The 12,361-nt window shown below is 48.9% G+C and overlaps 1 long non-coding RNA gene across 1 annotated transcript; it reads right to left on the bottom strand.

The window, feature by feature from the left end:
- Window positions 1-1,627: 1,627 nt before the first annotated feature.
- On the bottom strand, window positions 1,628-2,752 carry LOC309436954. Its single transcript, XR_014183440.1, has 3 exons — window positions 2,692-2,752; window positions 2,162-2,180; window positions 1,628-2,072 (listed from the first exon to the last, which is right to left on the bottom strand). It is a non-coding gene; the product is annotated as an uncharacterized lncRNA (long non-coding RNA).
- Window positions 2,753-12,361: the final 9,609 nt, after the last annotated feature.

The following is a 12,361-nucleotide window of genomic DNA, read 5'->3' as shown; positions in this document are numbered from 1 at the left end:
GCAGTTACCGCAAGCTTGTTCCTCTGAGAACATGGAACTCAAACTCACCCTGCGTCTCCATCGCTAATCGCTGACGACAGCCGTGATCCTGCCAACATCGCTTTGTCTCAAGTAACTGACTCTGGCTACGGCTGACCGAGAGCAGCATTAGATGGCTCACGCTGTGACGTCACGGAATGTGATGGCAAGGGACACTTACTTACTAAGTGGACAAAACATGCCAAGCAAAATCAGCTGGACCTTGATTCAGAGTGATTTCTACATGGACAGGAGATGCCAAAGGCTAGAGGAAGGCCTTTCTGTTGAGTCATGAGGTTCAGAATGGACCCCCTTGCTTTCTAAACTCCTCTGCAGATGGGAGTCTAGGTGCGGCTGGATCCAAACTAAGCCCCACACTGCATCTACGGTTTGTCTCCCAGACTCACAGAGGACAGGGGAAACACCTAAGATATTATATTTATAGATGTCCAAAGGATTGTATGTGTACACCTGATTCCCTATATCACTCAGCCTGAATTTCAGAAGTGCATCACTCTACACCTCAACATCCCTACCTCCCTTCCAGGGGCATGGGAACAGGTGGGTAGGGGCATGGAGACAGGTGGGTTGCGGTCTAAATCATCCGTCTATTGGGACAAACTCTCAGGCAAAATCCATGTAAATAACTAACCAAACAGAACAGTACAGCAGGAAGGCTGACTGGAGCTGCTGCTTCTGCTGAAGTCCCAGCCAAGCACAGAAATCCCTGGGTATTTATACCCTTACAAACTATTCACCCACCCCTCTACACTGTGATTCAGTCCAATAGCAATACCTGAGTCTGTGGTCTTCTTGCTTCTCAGTGGATCCTTCGCACTGACCTCAGACTGGACTTGGCTCCGCACAGCTATAGATTTTGTTTACGGTCCATAGGAGCTTCCTGCCAGCCTTGAATGTGGCATTATCACTGAAAGAAGCCTATTTCTTCACAAAAGTGTAAAGCAGGCCTTGTCTCACAGGTGTCTCTGAAAGAACAGCACAGCACAGAAAACACTAGTCAATGTTCCTAGTAACAACTGCAAAACACCACTAAAAGGACTATCGACTCCCCTGCCCACAGCTTCTCCATCCCACATGACTACACAAACTCTACCTATGCAATTTAACATTTAACAGCAGATTTAACAATTTAACAGGAGATCGACCGTGGACTCCTAGAGCTCAGTCCACCCACCCCTGACTTCACGCCTCCAGGCAGAGCAGCTCCGACCCAAATGCTCACTTGCGCGGACAGACTCTCCACAGAATGTTACAGACAACACAATGGCAACAGCACCAACAACACCCAACAATGAGAACAACTCCAAACCAGACAGACATCAATCAAAAGAACCTGCGGGGAGGCAGTGGTGTAGCAAGGAGCCTCCACTGCAATCCCAGAAAACAAAGGAGCCCAAAGTCAGGGCCCCTTATGAGACGGTGGCACTGGCGCAAACACACAGCCGGCAGCACGGCTTAAAAACTTCAAGATGCTGGGAAGAAGTGCCAGGCCCTGAGACTGGATGGGTAGAGAGCAGAGCTGCCAACGCAGCACTCAACAACACCATAAAACACAACTGAACAGAAACATCTGAAACACAAGGACCCTGCACACTTTCGACCGCTGATACAAGAAAACCAGCACCCAATATGAGCTACACCAATCGGCACCAGCATTCCAGACCCCGGGATGGCACCTGAGATGCTTGCCATGTCCCTGGAGAACAATGTTACCCCAGGATCATCTGACAGGCACAAGGCCGGCTTCCCAAACTACACGACAACAGACACAGGCTGGAGCTGCCCTGCCCGGCACACGCTGGCATCGCACTGTAAAGTTCCCTGGGCCCTTTACCCACCCAAAGGGGACTGTTCCTGGACGGCCCTTTCCTTATCAGAACTTTACCCCCTTCCATGCGACTTCCAGCCCCTTCCCAGCCCCTGTGCCTCCACTTAGCTTTCAGAGGCCCAAGAGACCAAATCCATCTTCTACAAAGAAAACGCCACGTGTGCTAACGGGGATCTTCCTGCATCGCCGGGTTCTTCTTCAACGTCTACAGGAACATGAGAAAACACTCCCTCGCTAATCCGTGCCAGCACACGGTGTTGTGGGGTAAACGCCGACCCCTTCTGCAACACCCACCTCCTCCTAAGTTGCACGGCTGTTGTAGGGAAATAGGAAATTAGGATTTTAGGCCTATATCAGTGTTATAAGCTGTGCTGCTAAGGCTGAAAGTCTCAGCTTGTCTCCTGTGTAGCCCTTACCCAGAACCACAAGTGTGGTTACCTTATGCTTGCTTTCTACCTTTAGTTAAGACACTGATAAATGCTATACTTAGGACCACTGATCTCCGTGCTAGACTGATGAACTATAGATAACAAATCAGACAAGCCCTGCAACCCAATGACCTTCACACGGTACTTGCAGTAGAAGTGAAACCCGCAGACCACTGGACAGTGACATCGGGATACGTAGAGAATTTCACTGGACGGTGATAAATTTTGCTAAGTTGCATAATATCTGTTAAAACCCTACATAATGACTAGCTATATTGCTGTATGATTGGCACTGAGGAGGTGACCCAACACTGCTGTTCCTGGGAACCTTGTAAAATAAATACTGCTCAGAGTAACCCACAAGAGTTCGAGTCTCCGTCCAGCACCTCGTACTACCTTTTTAAACGGCGTTCCGTTGGGCATGCCGTGCCACGGGTGCAGTCACAAACACTCCCACTAGTGACACCAAAGACAGCGAGAAACAAAAGAACTGTAGCACTTGGAATTAGTCCCCAGCCCCACGCTCCTCCTCACTCCTACCCTGGCTCACCGCCAATGCTCCTCCAAGTTCAAATGGCCAAGAAAGAGCTTGCAAAACAAGAAGGAAACGCTGAACTGAGTCACCGGGCAATACTGGGCTCCTCAACACGCACTGCCGCCTCACCTTCTCGGCTGCTGCCTGGCATGCGGCTTCGCCCCTCCGAGCTCATCTGAGGCACCTACAAAAACAAAGGTACCTGCTGGGACGTCACCCCAAAACACAGCCTGCCTGTAAACATTCCCATCTCCCCCTCCTTTAACCAGGCCGCTCACCTACCTGGCCGCCCTTGCTTTTGACTGCCACACTGTTAACCACCAAGAGGTTCAGCTACCACCTGTAAAACACAACCAAAGGACACTCATACCTGCACCAGCAACACAGGACCTGAAACGAGCTGCTGCTTCAGCCCAGCACTCAATGCACACCTTGCCCGAGGAGCTGCGGTGCTGATATCCAGCTTTCCTCTTTGCTTCACACATATGAAATAGAGAAACAACCAAACTTAGCTAGAGCCACACAGCACATCTTCCCGCTCGCACCACGCACGACCCACCTGCTTACGGCGCTCAGCTCGCCTCTTCCATCACTCTTTCATGCCATGTTGTCCCTCTGCATCTGAAATCAAGGTATTCAAGTCACCCAGGAGCTCATCAACAGCTTGACCCTTCCACAGGTCTGCTTTCTATTGAGGAATCCCCCAAGAAGGTCTAATTGAGTCCCTAAAACAATGGAGAACGGACTGTCCACTCCTCTGCCCACGGCTACTCCATCCCAGATGACCGCACAACCTTTGCCTACACAGTTTAACACGTCCACAGATAAAGCATGGACTCCTAGAACTCAATCCACCCGCTCCTGACTCTACACAGTATCACAGTATTGGGATTGGAAGGGACCTCAAAAGATCATCTAGTCCAATTCCCCTGCTGGAGCAGGAACACCTAGGTGAGGTCACACAGGAACATGCCCAGGTGGGTTTTGAAAGTCTCCAGAGAAAGAGACTCCACAACTTCCCTGGACAGCCTGTTCCAGTGCTCTGGCACCCTTACTGAGAAGAAGTTTCTTCTCAAATTTAAGTGCTCCGGGTAGAGCAGCTCTGAGCCAAGTGTGCACACACTTAGACACTCCACACAACGTTATAGACAACACAACGGCAACAGCACCAAAAATGCTCCACAACAAAAACGACTCCAAACCAGAGACGGCAAGCAGCATTAGATCGCTCACGCTGTGACATCACGGAAAGTGATGGCAAGGGACACTGTTACTTACTAAGTGGACAAAACATGCCAAGCAAAATCAGCTGGACCTTGATTCAGAGTGATTTCTACATGGACAGGAGATGCCAAAGGCTAGAGGGAGGCCTTTCTGTTGAGTCATGAGGTTCAGAATGGACCCCCTTGCTTTCTAAACTCCTCTGCAGATGGGAGTCTAGGTGCAGCTGGATCCAAACTTAGCCCCACACTGCATCTACGGTTTGTCTCCCAGACTCACAGAGGATAGGGGAAACACCTAAGGTATTATATTTATAGATGTCCAAAGGATTGTATGTGTACACCTGATTCCTTATATCACTCAGCCTGAATTTCAGAATTGTATCACTCTACATCTCAACATCCCTACCTCCCTTCCAGGGGCATGGCGACAGGTGGGTTGCAGTCTAAATCCTAGGTCTATTGAGGCAAACTCTCATGCAAAATCCATGTAAATAACTAACCAAACAGAACAGTACAGCAGGAAGGCTGACTGGAGCTGCTGCTCCACACAGAGCAGCTCTGAGCCAAATGCGCACACGCACAGACAGAGGCACCACAGAACGTTATAGACAACACAACGGCAACAGCACCAAAAATGCTCCACAACGGCAGTAACGCCAAAACCAGAGACGGCATCAATGAAAATAACCTCCACAAAGGCAGTGATGAGGCAAGGAGCCTCTTCTGCAACCCCAGAAGAAAAAGGAGCCCAACACCACGGCCCCTTACGAGATGGCAGCACTCACACAAGCACAAAGAGATGGCACAACCACAAGAAGCCTCTGTAAGACCTAAGAACTTCTTCCAAGCATCTTGAAGTTCCAGTCCCTTAGACTGCATGTGTAGAGAGCAGAGCTGCTGACGCAGCCCTCAAGGACACCAGAAAACACAACTAACCAGAAACATCTAAGGAACAAGAACTATCCACACTTGCAGCTGCTGATACAAGAAAACAAGCACCCAATTGGCGCTACACCAATCGGCACTGGCATTCCAGACCCCAGGATGGCACCTGAGATGCCTGTCGTGTCCCTCGAGCACAAATAGACCCCAGGATCATCTGGCCGGAGCAAGGCAGGCTTCCCAAACCACACAATAACAGACACAGGCTGCAGCTGCCCTGCCTGGCACAAGCTGGCATCAGTCTGGAAAGTTCCCTGGGACCTTTAGCTGCCCAAAGGGCACTGTTCCTGGACGGCCCTTTCCCCCGTGAGACCTTTAAACCCCCTCCATGCAATTCCCTTCCCCTCCCCAGCCCTCGTGCATCCACTTAGCTTGCAGAGGCATCAGTCTTCAGAGAAAAACACCACATGCACCAACAAGCGTCTTCCTGCATCGCCCGATTTCTCTTCAACATCTGCAGTAACACAAGAAAACACACACACTCAGCAGAGCCAGCACACATTAGAAAGGCACACAGCACATCTTCCCACTCACACCATGCAACAACCCACCTGCTTACGGCGCACAGCTCACCTCCTCCGTCGCTCTTTCGTGCCAAGTTGTCCCTCTGCATCTGAAATCAAGGTATTCAACAAATCACCCAGGAGCTCATAAGCACCTTGACCCTTACTCAGGTCTGCTTTCTGTTTAGGAATCCCACTAGAAGCTCTAATTGAGTCCCTAAAAGACTGGGGAAGGGACTGTCCACTCCCCTGCCCACGGTGCTACGTCCCAGATGACTGCACAACCTTTGCCTACACAGCTTAACATGTCAACAGATTAACCATGCACCCCTAGAGCTCAGTCCACCCACCCCTGACTCCACGCGTCTGGGCAGAGCAGCTCCGAGCCAAACACACACATGCACAGACAGATGCACCTCAGAACATTATAGACAACATGGCAACAGCACCAAAAAGGCTCCACAACAAAAACGACTCCAAGACCAGAGACAACATCAATCAAAAGAACCTGCAGGGAGGCAGTGGGGAGCTGAGGAGTCTCTACTGCAACCCAGGAAAAAAATAACAGCCAAACATCACGGCCCCTTATGAGATGGCAGCACTGGTGCAAACACACAAGGCTGCTGCAAGACCTAAGAACTTCTTCCCAGCATCCTGAAGTGCCAGTCCCTTAGACTGGATGGGTACAGAGCAGAGCTACTGATGCAGACCAGAACAACACCATAAATCACAACTGACCAGAAACATCTGAAATGCAAACACCATCCACACTTTCAGCTGATGACACAAGAATCCAGCATCCAATTAGCACCAAACCAATTGGCACAGGCATTCCAGATCCCAGGACAGCACCTGAGATGCCTGTTGTACCCCTCGAGCACAAGACCCCAGGAACGTCTGACAGGCGCAAGGCAGGCTTCCCGAACTACACAATGCAGACACAGGCTGGAGCCGCCCTGCCCGGCACACGCTGGCATCGCACTGTAACATTCCCTGGGCCCTTTACCCACCCAAAGGGGACTGTTCCTGGACGGCCCTTTCCCTTATCAGAACTTTACCCCCGTCCCTGCGACTCCCAGCCCCTTCCCAGCCCCCGTGCCTCCACTTAGCTTTCAGAGGGCCAAGAGACCAAATCCATCTTCTACAGAGAAAATGCCACGCGTGCTAACGGGGATCTTCCTGCATTGCTGGGTTCCTCTTCAACCTCTACAGGAACACAAGAAAACACTCGCTCACTAAGCGTGCCAGCACACGGTGTCGTGGGGTAAACGCTGACCCCTTCCGCAACACCCACCTCCTCCTAAGTTGCACAGCATTCCGTTCGGTGTGTCATGTTGCAGGTGCAGTCACAAACCCTCCTACTCGCGACACCTAAGACAGCGAGAAACAAAAGAACTGTAGCACTTGGAATGAGTCCCCAGCCCCACGCTCCTCCTCACTCCTACCCTGGCTCACCGCCAATGCTCCTCCAAGTTCAAATGACCAAGAAAGAGCTTGCAAAACAAGAAGGAAACGCTAAACCGAGTCACCGGGCAATACTGGGCTCCTCAACACGCACTGCCACCTCACCTTCTCAGCTGCTGCCTGGCGTGTAGCCGCACCCCTCCAAGCTTGTCTGAGGCACCTGCAAAAACAAAGGCACCTGTTGGAACGCTGCCCAAAAACACAGCCTGCCTGTAGACAGTCCCATCTCCCCCTCCTTTACCCAGGCCACTCGCCCACCCGGCCACCCTTGCTTTTGACTGCCACGCTGTTAACCACCAAGAGGTTCAGCTACCACCTGTAAAACACAACCAAAGGACGCTCATACCTGCACCAGCAACACAGGACCTGAAACAAGCTGATGCTTCAGCCCAGCACTCAATGCACACCTTGCCCGAGGAGTTGCGGTGCTGATACCCAGCTTTCCTCTTTGCTTCACACATATGAAATAGAGAAACGACCAAACTTAGCTAGAGCCACACACAGCACATCTTCCTGCTCGCACCATGCACCGACCCACCTGCTTACGGCGCTCAGCTCACCTCTTCCATCGCTCTTTCATGCCATGTTGTCCCTCTGCATCTGAAATCAAGGTATTCAACAAGTCACCCAGGAGCTCATCAACAGCTTGACCCTTCCACAGGTCTGCTTTCTATTGAGGATTCCCCCGAGAAGGTCTAATTGAGTCCCTAAAACACTGGAGAACAGACTGTCCGCTCCCCTGCCCACTGCTACTCCATCCCAGATGACCGCACAACCTTTGCCTACGCAGTTTAACACGTCCACAGATTAATCGTGGACTCCTAGAACTCAGTCCACCCGCTCCTGATTCTACACCTTCGGGCAGAGCAGCTCCCAACCAAACGTGTACATGCTTAGACAGATGCTCCACACAACATTATAGACAACACGACGGCAACAGCACCAAAACTGCTCCACAACAAAACGACACCAAACCAGAGATGGCAACAATCAAAAGAACCTGTGGGGAGGCACTAGTGAGGTGAGGAGGCTCTACTGCAAGCCCAGAAGAAAAAGCAGCCGAACGTCACAGCCCCTTATGAGATGGCAGTTCTGACACAAACACACAGAGACGGCGCAAACACAAGAAGCTGCTGCAAGACTTAAAACCTTCAGGATGCTGGGAAGAAGTGCCAGTCCCTGAGACTGGATGGGTAGAGAGCAGAGCTGCTGTTGCAGCCCAGAACTACACCAGAAAACACAACTGACCAGAAAGGTTCAAGATGCAAGAACCATGCACCCTTTCGGCTGCTGAGACAAGAAAACCAGCAGCCGATTGGCGCTACGCCAATCAGCACCGGCATTCCAGACCCCGGGATGGCACCTGAGATGCTTGTCATGTCCCTGGAGCACAATGATAACCCGGGATCATCTGACAGGCGCAAGGCAGGCTTCCCAAACTACACGACAACAGACACAGGCTGGAGCTGCCCTGCCCAGCACACACTGGCATCACACTCTAAAGTTACCGGACGCCTTATCTGCTCAAAGCAGACGGCTCCTGGACTGCCCTTTTCTGTCTGAGAACTTGACCGCCCCCCCCGCAATTCCCAGCCCCTTCCCAGCCCTAGTGCCTCCACTTAACTTTTAGAGGGCCAAGGGACTGAATCCATCTTCAACAGACAAAAAGACAACATGGGCTAACAGGGATCTTCATGCAGTTGTCACTTTCTGCATCATCACCTACAATAAGGAAAGCAAGGACATGCATACAATTAAGCACCTGAATAATATTTATCCACAGTAGCCTACGTGTCATTGCTCACCTTGACTGAGTTCTGGGAGGTACATTTGAATGATCTACCGGGGGCCACCGCATGCTGCAAAGGTTCTGGAGACAAGACACTCTTCCAGGAGAAGAGATTATATTAACAACTATTAATACAGCAGTACAAACCAAAAAACAACACCCCATCTTCATTGTAGTCAGGAATTATTGGAAAATGCAAAGCATCTGGAACTGAATCAACAAATGAAACATCATGACAAACAACCTTTCTACTACAGCTGCTACTGAACCTTTGCTGCACCTGAAGCTCTTACCTCAAATGGACACCTCCTCTTCTCCTAAGACATCTGCCCATGTAGCTTAAATGGCTCAAAAGCTGCTGACTGCTGAAGGAGCAACAGAGAACCAGCACCCAAAGCAGTCCTGGAGCAGAATGAGCTCCCCACCCAGGGACTGGGGCTCAAATACCCTGAGCCCCGCCCACCCCCTTCCCACAATCCCCTGGGAAAGGGGAGGGATCAATCACCCCAGGCCCCACCCACCACCCTTATCAAATTACCTGGAATCTCACTGGAAATGACAGCACCTGCACTTCATTACTGCTATTGCACCTGCAATTGTTAGCAATCAGGACACATAACCACAGGTGTAGTTATATGCGGTGCTTTATTTCAGCGCTGGGAAACCAGGGGTTCGCACCCAAAGCTGGCTTCGCTGGTCAGTTTAAGTTACTTATTCATTAAGATATGTAATGGTTACTCAACATTGATTGCAACATCGATTGCAACATCTTGGAACTATTTTGATCATGTGCAGTGTCCTCTGGTGGTCTTTCAGGGGGTCTTCAGGATGAAGTAAGTAGTCTTCATCACTTCTATCTCTTTCACCTTTGGGTACTGCATAGGCGTACTACTTCTATAACTAGATAACTGCTGACTCGCTCAACCCCCGGAGATAATGCATGTACTTTTCCTCACTCTATGCATATTTAGGCTAAGATAAAAGCTAGGTTGTTAAGAGTATACTCGAACGCAATATGCTTGAACATCCTTTCAGGGACAGTTTACAAAACTGATTTATCCTTTCAGGAACATTTTATAAAACTGGTTCTGTTACTAACACAATGAGACTCAGTATGGATGTCAACTTAGATTTTCTAGGGAGTAGAGAGAAAATGAGATACAATAATTATATTACTAATAAAATTGTGTATTGAAATTTCCTATAAAAGTGGTCAGAGCTCAGTGTCAAATGTCAGAGGTCAGCAGTGAAGGGTCTAAAGTCAAGAGTCATATGTCAAGGATCAAAAGTCAAGGGTCATAGCTGAAAGGTCAGACGTAGATGGTCAGTGGGTCAGATGCAAAATGCAGGGGTCAAAGGTCTAGTGTCAGAGGTCCAAGGTCAATGGTGGAAGGTCACGGGGTCAAAGGTCACCAAAAGGGAAAGATCACCTGCCGCAATTGAGAGACGGGACGCAGTTTGATGCAAACAAAATGTCCGCTTTATTAGTGTGCTTCACATACATTTATAGTTTTCCTCGGCAACGTGCTGAGAGCTGATTGGTGTTTCTGTTGCTGTGTTACAAACTGATTGGTCTACACTGTACAGACTGGCTGGTGCTAAGACATTTTCCCAAACAGTTACTACCCCAACCCAAGCAATCTTCCCTGTGCAAAAACAAGAGTCCCCTTTTTACAGGACAACCTTATTAACTTGTGAACCTTGTCTAGACATAAAATCAACTCTCTCCATTCCTTCTAATTAAGATTCTCGCCTCTATCCTTCCCATGGCCTGCGACCAACAAGCTCCAGCACATCTTCTTTTACTGATTGATAAGTGCTGGGAGCTTTGCTGAGGCCAGCTAAATCCTGTCCCACATCTCCCCCTTCCTTTTGCACAATAAGAACTCTTTTTATAGAACGCGCAATCAACTTTTGTAGGCATTGCAAAAAACAAAGCAAAAAGAGTAACAGGAGAATAAAAACGACCAAAACATATACAACCATCTTCACAAGACTCCTTAACCATCCTGACAATCCCCATCCTTCAAAAAGTTTATCTAACCAATCCCAACTATCATTTCGTTGAAGCTTAGAGACCCCAGCTTTAAGCTGTTGAATACTAGCATGAATTGATTCCGAGTGGTCAGAGAGATTCATACAACACATGCCTTCAAAATCCTCACAACCGTGGCCTTGCGCTAAAAGCAAAAAATCTATAGCAGCTCTATTTTGCAATGTAGCATGACGAACACTATCTACATCTAATATAAGACCAGACAATGCAATGCTAGTAGCGTTTGTTTGTTTAGCAAGCCAGCAGCCAAGCTTATCTAATGTTGCTAGTGCTTTTGCAGCGGCAGCTCCAGGTGTTAAAAGAGAGGGCACAACGCGTTGGCTAAAAGACCAAAACTTCACATTATCATCACAATCAGGGGTATATGCATGGATGCTCCGCTTTGTTCTGCGAGAAAGACAGTGTTGTAGAATCATGGATGTATTAGGAGTCAGGACAGAAAGGCGTCCAAGGCTACACGGACCTCCTTTTATATGAGAAGGGATAACAGGCCATGCTCTATCCCCGCAAATAAGAAATATCCCTGACGGTAATAAAAGTGGAGCATTGTTAGATCTAGAGAAGTTTGTTGCTGTGTAATTACACCAAGTAGTAGCATTTTTAAAAACGGGATGGACAGGAGAGACATCCCATACCTTAGACTGTTCCTGTATAGTTAAACCTAACACAGAAATCCATCTTTATTGATGCAAGCAACTCAATTTCTTGTGGCTCTAAAGCAGCATGCGGGAGAAAAGGGGTCCAGGCATCCCAGTTATTGGTTAAATTGGGAGCCAAGGCTGGAAAGGCTTTTCTCACCTTATCAGGTATGGGCCATTTATCTAGTGGCAGTCCTACAAGGCATGTAGAAAAGGGATTATTAGGAGAGGCAGTAGCGAGACACAAGGTGTCTTGTCCAGTGAGATTTGCTAGTGTTACCCATACATTAACCTGGGGTAGCACAGATAAGAGTGGGTGGCTTTGCGCAACCTATAACGTAATCATAAAAAGAAATATTCTAAAAGCAACTTTCTGCCCCTCTTTAGTTTCCATGCAAATAGTTTTCTGCATCTTTCTTTCGTCCAATCCCAATCTTGCTTAATAACAGCCCATATAGTGGGCACCAGGTTTGTTTTACTACACTCTAGATCACAAACTAACACCTCCTCTGCCTTTTTCGACACTAAATAGGCCCAATCTATACAGTCATATAAATAACGACTACTCCCCAACGGTTCGAGCCCTGTGCCAAGCAAAACTTTAGCTACATCAACTTCCTTTTCTAAGTGACTGTCACACCAGTGTCCTCAGGAGATTCACCAGTTTGTTGCTCGAAAAGCTGGTCTGGAGGGTGATCGGAGTTCTCTCCAGATGATTGTGGTAGGGATTCACGGAAGGGTCATACACTCTTTGCTGGAATCCATCGAGGGCCTTTCAAGCATAACCTCTGCCCCATGTGATAAGGGGATATGGTCCCATTACTTTACCTGTTTCTGGATCACGAACCTATACTGGGGTCTTAACTCGCACCTCAAGTGAAGCATTCGTGTTAAAATGTCGGACTATCGGAGGGTT

This window comes from Streptopelia decaocto, assembly GCF_964273445.1.
Source record: "Streptopelia decaocto genome assembly, chromosome: 2".
Classification (NCBI taxonomy): domain Eukaryota; kingdom Metazoa; phylum Chordata; class Aves; order Columbiformes; family Columbidae; genus Streptopelia; species Streptopelia decaocto.
Note: the sequence above shows the minus strand (reverse complement) of the source record. Positions and strands in the feature narration are given on the sequence as shown.